This window comes from Sminthopsis crassicaudata, chromosome 1, assembly GCF_048593235.1.
Source record: "Sminthopsis crassicaudata isolate SCR6 chromosome 1, ASM4859323v1, whole genome shotgun sequence".
Lineage (NCBI taxonomy): Eukaryota > Metazoa > Chordata > Mammalia > Dasyuromorphia > Dasyuridae > Sminthopsis > Sminthopsis crassicaudata.
In genome coordinates this window covers 73619078-73630385 of record NC_133617.1, presented here as the reverse complement: position 1 = coordinate 73630385, position 11308 = coordinate 73619078, and positions in this window count along the sequence as shown.

The window sequence follows — 11308 nt, the reverse complement described above, 5'->3', positions numbered from 1 at the left end:
AAAATTATTTTGAAAATTATAGGAACGACCATCTGGATACCTAATTGAAAGGTCAGAGCTAAAAAACAGCTGCTATGATTCTGTCAGGTCTTTCAAGCTCCTTGACAGCTACCAGCATCCATGAATGTGCTTAAGTGATGACAATAATATAAAATGGATATTTGTCTCTGTTCACCTTATTTTTTAAAAAGGGAGGGGCATTTGTGACTTCATCAATATAAGAAATTCTTGATGAGGAAATTTGTTTCTCAATGTATATGAGAACCTTCTCCACAACTGATATTCTTAAAGAATCACTTAGGATGATGAGAGATTAAATGGTTTCCCTGGAAACATACAGTTTCTAGATGTCAGAGGCAGGACATGAACCTAGGTCTCCCTGACCCTTCCAAAGTCATCTCTCTATCTTTATACCAGACTGCTTTTTTCTTCTTCCCTTGTTTAGAGTAAAAATTCTGTTTTTGACGTATGTTGGTGACACATCCTCAATGTTCCCACTTTTCAGCGTTTCTAAGGCAATGGTTGACTAAGACAGAAACAGATTTAGGGATGAAATTTGAAGCCTTTATTCAAGGCTTTGGGCTGCAGGATATAATACAATCATCACCCCTTCTTGATCTACTTTATATCCTTAGAGCTAAAAGGTCCACTGTCCTTCACTACTGTAACCCTTTGAGAGTTTGGACTAGGGATCTTGTGGCCCAGGAATACAAAGGTAACAAAAACAAAAGTACTGAACCAAAAAAGGGTATTGCGCTTATATATTTATTGCTTATATCTACATACATGTAAATAATCTATATATACATAGTTATATGTGATCAGACATTCCTTTCTATTTTAAAAATGCAAAAGGTATATTGTTTATGCAGCAACTTTTAGAGGATTTATCTTTTGACAGCTTCTGAAACTATAAGTTCAGCCAAAAAGAAAAGTAAATCACTTATTTAATATTTCATATATTGTATTTGTGAAATGAACTCAAATAGATGTATGACAAGGAATCAGAGTAACTTATATTAATTGCATTGACATCCTGAGTGTATACATTCATGCATGTGTGATAGAGAGAGTCAGACTTTTGGGTTAGGAAGATCCAGAAAGACTAATCGGCAGCCTATTGCAGTAATCCATACATGAGGTGGTAGCCAGAAAGAAGGGAGTATACACAAGAGATTTTACAAAAATATAATTCACAGAACTTGTCAATTGATTGAATATGAAAGGAAAGAGTGAGGAGTTGAGAATGACAATTAGATTATGAGACAGAGTAACTGAGAAAATACCCATCACAATAATAGAAAAATTAATGAGGGGAGAGGATTAGAGAGAAAGATGAGTTCTATTTTGGACACATTGAGTTTGAGATGTCCATAGGCAAATGAAGAAGTGAAGCTGGAGATTAGGGCAGAATAAGTAAATTTAGGAATCAGTACAGAAATCATAATTGAATTCATGGTAGCTGATGAAATAACCAAAGTAGGGAGAAGAGGACCTAATCCAGATCCTTGGGTGACAACCACAATTAGTGGGTATAATCCATGTGAAAATTCAGTCCAGTAAAAAAAAAAAAAAAAAATACTTGAGGTTAGGTAGGAGGAGAACCGGATGAGATTAGTATCAGAAAAACCTAGAATCAAAGAGAACAGGGTGACAAAAGTGTCAAGGGCTGCAGAGAGGCCAAGGATTATGAAATGGTCATTACATTTGACAACTAAAAGACTTAAAAAATGTTGAAATAGTTTTAGTTGAATAATGAGGTTGGAAGCTATACTGTAGAGCAAAGCTTCTTAAACTCTGGGTTGTGACAACATATGTAATGTAACTAAATGTGATGTTTGCAAAATTATTATTTATTAGTAAGTTTAATTTGTATACCTATTTTATATGCATATATAACCAGGGTCACAGAAAAATTTCTCAGGCAAAAAGGAGTTGTAAGTAGGAAAAGGTTTGCAGTGTAGAGAAAAGAGTGAGGGGAAAGGAAACAGATATACTTATATCTTTTCAAGGAGTTTAGTCACAAATGGAAGAACAGATAAGGGATAATAGTTTATGAGGGTGGCTGAATGAAGTAAAGGCTTTTTTGAGGATGGTGAAGAGATGAGCTTGCTTGTAGACAATAGTGCCATTGTCAGTAGACATGGAGAAATTTGAGATTAGTGAGAGATTAAGGATGATAGAGAAGTCAATCTGCTGGATAAGGATGAAATAGGATTATTTATGTAGAGAGCTAAGTCTTGGCAAGGAGAAGGGCCACCTTTTTATCTGAGACAAGTGAAGGAGAAGATGGTGGCAGAATGCATCTGAATTATGTAAAAGGAAAAGGAAGAGAGAAGAGGAATATCTCCATTGATGGCTTTAAGTTTTTCAGTAACATGAGGCAAAATTTTTGCCTGGGGAGGGTAGGGGAAGAAGTCATGGGAGGTCTGAGGAGAGATGAAGAGATTTGGAAAAGACACTATGGTGAATGGGATAGTAAATCAGTTAGGGAGGTGTAAAAGAATTGCCTGGGTACCGTGAAGGCCCAGATGAGGTTTTGTAATGTAACTTTGTGGTGGACCACATGTAGTTTCTTAATTTTTGCAACTTTTGTTCCCCAGCACTAATAGGAGTGAAGGCAGTGGGCAACCAAGGCTAGGGTTTAAAAGGTCAAAATTGCCCATAGCAAAAACAGGTGAAGGATCAAAGAGGACAAAATAAAGCTGAACTGGTTCACCAAGAAGTCAAGATGGAAAATGTAAGAGAGTGTAGCTGGTGTGGGAGTGATGGCTGAAAAAGAATTGAGGTGTTAAGGGATTGAATGGCACAGTGAGGATAAAGTACAGGGTCAGGGGATGCAAGACAGGGAGAGAGATAGAATGACAACAAATTATGATCAAATAAGTGAATTTCAGAATTCATAAACATGCAACTCAGGCGAGGCCAAAAGGAGGTCATAGGAAATGTGTAAATTAAGAAACTGCGAGGTTAGAGTATTTGTATGTATGAAGGCTGGAGTTGGGGAAAAGATTGTGAGCCAAGAGGCACTGAACTCATTGTGGAAAGGAGAATCCCTAGTAAATAACAGCTACCAGGATCTTTATTGGGTGGCAAATATAAATTGAGGGAACCTCAAAGAAAAGGTTACCGTGTGACTACATAGAGAGAGAACCTAGACATGGTAAAGGAGAGTAAGTTGTATTTCATCTCTCCATCCTCAGCCAGTAGGAAGTGAAGATGATGTAAGAAATATAATGAAAATGCAGCCAGTTCTGGAAGGGGTTAGGGAAGGTCACAGAGGTCAGTGAATGCAAGAAGATGGATGAATGGAAAATTCCGAGGTTTAAGATGAAAGCAGATTTGTTACCTGTGATTAGAGGGGAAGGAGTGGGCAACATTAGAATGAGACATTGCAGGAGTGAAGGGAGGGTAAAGGGGTTGAGTATAAGAAAGGAAAGGGAGAGAATAGAATTTGATTAATGACAGCTTGGGATATAAAATCACTGGGATGGCAAGGGGAAGGCAGCTTATCCATCTTTTCTGACTCATGGCCTTGCTTTGAATCAAGATATTTGCTTGATATGATGAGCAATTTTGAATCATCATTACTTTATTTAATAAATATTAATATTTGTGTCTTTTAGAACTAATATGTTATGAATTGCATGAGAACAGATGTGTTTTATGTAAATATTGTACCTCTCCCTACATCTAGCATAGTGCCATGCATACTGCTAGTGTTTAACTAATATTTATTAAACTGAAGCCTTATATATTCCCTTGGTATTGGTGCCCTCATATTATATCTATCCTGACAACCATACCCCAATCATAACAGTCAGGTAGGAATTGTAGAGACAGAAGTCAAGCTAAAAAGCTTCTTGGAATAACTCAGTTTCCTGATAAGAGAATGACTTGATTTCCTTCTTCTAGAACTATTCTAAAACAGGCAGGGCAAGTATTATTGTTCCCACAAAATAAGCAGAAGATTTGATTCCTTCCCCTCTTGCCACCCTCATCCCCCAACTTAGTTGACTTAATCAAGGGATACATTCATAAGTAGGCATGAAACAAAGTATTACAAAATATTTTAAGTTTATTGAAGCAGAAGGGGAAACTATGATAGAATGAATGCACTGAAAATTGGCCAAGTCCAGAGATGGGGAGTCAGGAGATGGTGAAATAATTAAGTCCTGATGAGAGTTAGCCAGTTCCAGTCAGTCCAGGTTTGGATCAATTGGAAAGTGGGATCCCTGAATAAATATCAAAAGTTATAGAATTTAGCACTAGACTACTTGCCATAAAAGATATACTTCATTTGACAATTCAGTAGTGAATTCCCTAGAGTCTGATGTACAGTTGAGAGAGTGGAAGGCATATACTCCAGACATATATGAATATTCATGTTTAATAGTCACTAAAAGCTGGAAACAGCTTCAAATAGTGGAATCTCTGGCAACAAAGAAGGAAATCTGGTTATAGAATCAAGAGAAACTGAGACCAGGTGATCAAGAGTAGAGGTGCATAGAGGAAGAGACACTGAAAGCCTAACTGAACAACACACCCACCAGAAATGCTATGCTTAAGGGGTGCTTTTGTGAGGAAAAAAAGGACTTCTAGATCAAATAGCTATAGAATTGAAAGTTGTCTTGGTCATATATTGACATCATACTCTAAGTTTATATCTACTCTTTCCACAGGTGCCATGTGGATTTGTGGGAGAGTAGATCCCAATTTATGTATAGAATTTTTTTTCAATACTATTTTTACTATACCATCCTAATAAATGCTTTATCTAAGAACTAATGATGTCTACTGACTGACTGTTAAAAGGAAGCACATTGGTGAGGACTTGTGAATTATAGTGGTAGGAGTGGGTACTCCCCATGAAACCTAAGAGTAGTCAGCCACTGAAATCCCAATCTACAAATTTAGGAATGTCAACACTCCTGCATTTGGAGAGGTAGCTCAGAGGGTGACAACATAATATTGGACAGAGTAGTGAATTGACTTGAACATGTATAAGTTTGGCTGTCATGTTATAATAATATTGAGATTTGCAATATTGAAATTTGTCCCCTAAAATCTCCAGATCATTTTTATGTGAGCTATCTTCTAGCCATATCTCTTCGATTCTGTTCTTGCAAAGTTAAATTTTTCATCTTAAATTTGAACTTATGAAAAATGTTATCTACCTCCAGAAAAAGAAAACTGATGAATTTTGAATGTAGATAGAAGCATTTTTTCTCTCTCTCTTTTTAAAACATGGTTAATATGGAAATGTTTTGTACAACTAAACTGATAACATGTTTGCCTTCTCAATGGTTGGGAGAGGGCAGCAGAGAAGAGAGAATTTGAAACTCAACATTTTTAAAAATGGATGTTAAATTTCATTTAATTAGATTTGACCCATCATTTTGGTCTATTGAAATCCATTTGTATCTTCCTTCTAGCATTCAATGCTAATTAACATGTGCCTGGAGTTGGTGCCAGAGAGAGAGATTAGAACAAAGCATGTCCTCTTTCATAGAAAAAAAAAAATCTCTCCTCTCCAAGCTCTTGATTAAGCATTGTATCAGCATTCTCTCCAAAAATGGGAAAATTTTATGCAAAATATACCAAGCTTGACTAGAAAACTAGATTATTTAAGAAAAAAAAAGAGGCAAGTTGTATATGATAGAGATTCACATCTTGTGCAATTCTCTTTCTATTTTTTTGCATGTGGAAATGATTATCTTTGCTGGAATTTGTCAAGCCCATAATAACAAAAATTTAAAAATAATTATACTATAGAAATTTTTCAAATTTCAATTCAATTCAAAGTCAAACTCATACTCTTTTCCCTATGTTGAAATTTGAGAAAATATTTCTCTGAAATAGTATTTTCATTCATTCTTATAGTCTCTCAGAGGTTACTGACAAACCCTCAGGAATATATTCAAAGGTGATAATAAATATATAAGTAATTATAACTTATGATGTGATTGGGATGAATTTACCCATAAAATGGAAAGTGATAACAGATTAAAATTTTGAATTCAATGATATGTTACATTCAGGAAAGGATCTAACAATGAAAAATATAAAGATAAAATAAAAGGCTGGAGTAGAATTTATTTTATTAAAAAATCAGGGGTTGTAATTATGATCTCAAAGTTAAAGCTAAAATAAATTTAATCAAAAGAGAAAAATGGGGAAACTGTATACAATATTGTTCAATATCATTTTAAATCATTAAAAATAACTCAATAATGTAAAATATTTAAGATTATATCTGCCCAAACAGAAGACTTGGGTAGGCAAAGCCAATAACATTTTTAATGACAATTTTACTAATTAATCTATTTATTCAATGTCATTTCATTTGATTTACTAAAAAATATCCTTACTGAGTTAGAAAAAAATAACAGGAGATAGAGCCAAGATGGCAGAGTAAAGGCAGGAACTCCCCAACCTCTCTCCCAAAGTGCTTCAAATTCCTTTAAATAACAACTATAGATAAATTTTAGAGCATCAGAATACCCCAAAGGTGGAGTGTAATGGGCCAGAACTCTGGAGAAATATACTTGAGGCAAGGATTCTTACAACAAGGTGTTAACTCCGTGGAATTGATAATACAATGGTTATCTAGTTTAGCATGGTGATTAATAGTCTAGTTCACTATGATTGATTTAATCTTTCAACAAATAATCATTCCCTAGTGATATAATGATTGACTTATACTCAGTATGATGAATGGATTTAATTGTAATAGTGTATTAAGAGGTCAGAATCATACCTTGGGGAGGAGTCATGAAGACACTTGAAGACAGATACCCTCGTGGTGGCTGTCCTATCCTCCTTCACTTTTCCACTGAGACCAAGGCCTGTCTGAAGGTCCCCCAGAAAGCTAGCCTAGCCCCAGGCAAAGGAGACAGACTGTGAAGGAGATAATGTTGGACTTTGTTCCTGACTATTCTTGTGGAGATTATTCTACTGAAACCAAGACCCATTCGGAGGACTTCCAGAGAGCTAGCATGGACATTACAGTGGAGTAAAACACTTTCCAGCCAAAGACAATTTAGAAAGTCAGCAGGAAAGATCTGTGGCATCAGAGTGGTATTCCACCCTGTTCCAGCACAGATAGCACTAGTATAATCCCAAATAGGTTGCAGTGTCAACAAAACAAACATTGGCATAGGGGGGCTCTAAATTAGCAGTAGTACTGGTGGTTTCTAGATCTCTCACCCTGGAGACACCAAAGATGACTTGCAAGGTCAGCAGGAAAAGTTTTTCAGTAGGTTGAGAGGATTTTGGGAAATCAGCAAATCAAGAGTGGGTATAGGCAGTGGTGGTAGTGGCAGCTTCCAGAGACCTCTGCTTACAGGAAATGTCTTTACTAGCACTAAGGAAGGATCCTTGCTTTAATACACTAGATCTTACAGCTAAAATGGGATGGAGACAATCCTAACAATTCCAGGCTAGAAAACTGGGCATATGGTCAGAATCCTAGAAAAATCTCTGAAAATAGTTGTACAAAACTCTTGAAGTTTGGGATAATGTATCCTTTGCCCTGGAAATAGAGCCCAATTTTAACAAAGAGTTTAAAGCAGAGTAATAGGCTAGGAAAATGAGCAGACAACAGAAAAAAATTCTGACCATAAAAAGTTACTAAGGTGACAAAGAAGATCCAAACACACACTCAGAGAAGATAACAAAGTTCCTACATGAAAAACTCCAAGAAAAATAAGAATTGGTCTTAGGTTATAGAAAGGAAATATAAAAAGCTAATGAGAAGAAGAATGTTTTTTAAAAAGCACAATGGGCATATGGGAAAAGAGGCACAAAAATTTACTGAAGAAAATAATTCCTTAAAAATTAGAATTGAGCAAATGAAAGCTAATGACTTATGAGAAATCGATCCAATAAAGCAAAAGAAAAAGAAAGAAAGAAAGAAAAATAGAAAAAAAGTGAAATATCTCATTGGAGAAACAACTGACCTGAAAATAGATCCAGGAGAGATAATTCAAAAATTATTGGTCTGAAAAGTTATGAGCAAAAAAAGAACCTGAACATTGTCTTTCAAGAAATAATCAATAATAATAATAACAAAGTTTATTAAGAAGAACAAAAGGTCAGGAACTACAAAGAAACCAGGGTAAAAGGATGTAAAGGAAGCAGATTCAGCAATATCAGATCCTAAATTATATTGTAATGCGAGAGTATTGCTGAAACATAAAGTGGATAATTTTGATTATTTTTAATTAAAATTTTCTTAAATTCTTAAAATTTTAAAGCCTATGCAGTCAAGAATAGAAGGAATGCAGAAAATTAGGGGGGGAAACTTTCACAGACAATCTCTCAGATAGGGTGTTATTGGGTTAGAATATTGCTGTGGTGTAGGAAATGATAAACTGACTCATTTAGAAATACATGGAAGATTCAGACTTATGAAGGAAGATATCCTTCGGAAAATTAAAGATAAGCATGATACATTCATATATATACACACATATATGTATGTATGTGAATGTATATGTGCATATATGTGTATGTTTATAGATATTTATGAATATGTACATATAATTCAGGTTTAATGTAGGCTTCTTTAGGAAAAGGGGAAAATAAAGTTAAAAGTACACAGTGAAGAACAAAAGAAAACCCACAAGGTAGCAAAGAAAACTAGGCAGCTTTGAAAACAAAAGGTAATATTTATTATATAGGTTTGCTTGACATGGAAATTTATTGAAATGAAAATTTATATTGAATCTTCTCTTAAAGGTTTTCTTAACATGGAAATTTGTTGAAATGGAAAGTTATATTGAATCCTCTCTTATGTTCTGCTGTCTACATGAAATTTTTTTTCTTTTGTATTCAATTTTAAAATCAATAAAAGAAAAAATTACCCCCTCCCCCCCCCAAAAAAAAAACAAGTTTGCAAAATTTAGAGTTTGCTAATGGAGAGAGAAGATTTGTATGCCATAAATATAACCACAGAATTAGAGCCAATTGGAATATTTCCACCAATAAAGTAATTTAACTTACTTTGGGAAGCCTTGGATTCATTTTGACTTCATATCTCAGGAGTATCTGAGGTCTTGACTTAATATTAATAGCCAATGAGACAGGCTTCAGCCAACCAAATAACTTCCTAATCAGGAGAGGTAGCCCTGAAATCCCAATAATAAAGACAAATGACAGGAAAATTTAAAATTCCTATGACATCACTGATGAACACATCTGCCAAAGCAGAGTTTTCTAAATTGTATCCCATGGGGGAGGTTGCATAAGATCCTCATTGATATAGAAGATCACAAAGCAGTGGACAAAATTATTGTGTATTTTCAAGGATATCTCTGTTTCAAAATTATATCCACTTTTTTCAATGAAAACGAAGCCAAGAAATCAGTCAAAAAAAAAAAAAAGTAAAACCAATATAGCAAATTTACTCTAGCTGATAGTGTGATCAGCGCATTCAAATTATGTTAAGTCTATGCTACTGCCTGTAAAATATCAATCCTAGTGTAATCTGCCACAGTCACCATCAGCTCATATAAAGTATTATGGTATTAGACTTATGTTGTCTCAAGGAAATTTTAGTGTAGCCACCTTTTGCTTGAGACAGCATATCACATCACTAGTTCGAGCTTGCAGAATTTAGCTGAGACAACAAATTTTAATTCAGATGATTAGCTGGTAAATGATAAGATAATTCCTAAATCAGATTTTATTACTTCTCTTTATTTAAGATGAGCATATCAAATAACTTACTCAGGAGTTAATGGTTAGACTGTAAATTCCAGTTTTATTCCTAGTGTTTACTGGCTATAATTTCACCCGATGCAGAACTTTCCCCTATGCTATCTGTGAATGTTTCTCTCTGTTCTCCTCTTTCCAATGAGCTGGCTACCATAACAAAGAATAAAAATCAAAGGGGAAAACCAAAGGGGAACAGATGAGGGGGAAAGGAGAGACCATCAGCAAAATTAACCAAAAAGTCAGCCCAGACTGATTTCATAAATGCAGTAATGCCTTTCTTTATATCCTCAGCATTTCCTGGCACGTAGCAAGCACTTACTAGATGCTTGCTGACCAATTGACTGACTGGTTTATTGATGCCTAAGATTATGGAAATATGCAAAGAAGTGAGGGAGGGAAATTTCAGCCCAAACATGCATCCTGTACTGCTTTCCCAGGCACTGGATCTTTGCTGTCCTGACTTTAACAACCATCTATTGATGGTACTGAGACTAGAGCTCCTATCTCTGCAAATTAACTTCTTCCTTTTCTAAAGCAACTTCGGGAGATATATCCTTCCTTGCCTCCCCTAGGACTTGGAGGTTGTTTTCCCAGTTTCAAAGAAGATAAGTAATTTTTCCAATGTCACACAACATATTTATATCCTATTGCAAATCGCTTCTTCCAATCTCAACCAAGTAAGTCAACCTGAAATCCAGCTTAATTTTTGGCTAATGCATATTTTCCTCATAATAGTAATTTGGAAGGGGCAACTAGATGGTACAGTGGATAGAGTACTGGCCCTGGAGTCAGGAGGACTTGAGTTCAAATATGGGCACAGTCACTTAACCCTTACTAGTTGTGTGATCCTGGATAAGTCACTTACCCCCAATTACCTAAAAAAAAAAAAAAGACCACAACAAACCTAAAACCAATTTGGAAAGTCTAGAAATTAATAAGAAAGATTCTATCCCTAATCCCTACCCCAAGGAATATGTATGTTTTGGAGTATGTTTGGGGGACAAAGTAAGAAACTGAACAGCAAAGAAGTAGAAGTGATTTACATAAAGTCATATAAGTTTTGGAGCAAACTGCAACTTAAGTTACCAGGACTCCTGGACCATTGTTCATTACATTGTTGTATCCAGAAGTTGTTTGCCAATGGCTATGAGTTACATAAGGTTACCAAACTGCTGCTCAGATCCTGCTACTTTTTGTATATAGTTAAGTCTAACCATATGATAAACTGGTTTTTCCATGTTTGTCGATTTTTATATGATTGGCAGCAATATCTATCAGCAAGTCCTTGGAAAATTTATGTACTAATAGATATGAAAGAAAGAAATAAAAAAGAATGTCAGTAAGACATCTAAAATGCACAAAAGAAAAAGAAATTTAGAAGAGGGTGCAAACAGGACAATATTGTTTCTACTTTATTAAATTTAACATATATTTGCAAAAAAGGCAGAAGTTCATGACTTCATATGCAACCCTATTTTCTATTATTTGCATACTGAAATGTTCATGAAGATCTTTTTTTAGAGTGTTTAGAGAGGTCTATAAGTTCAGAGATTAGTGATGTCTTCTTGAGTATATAGTGTTAATCTTG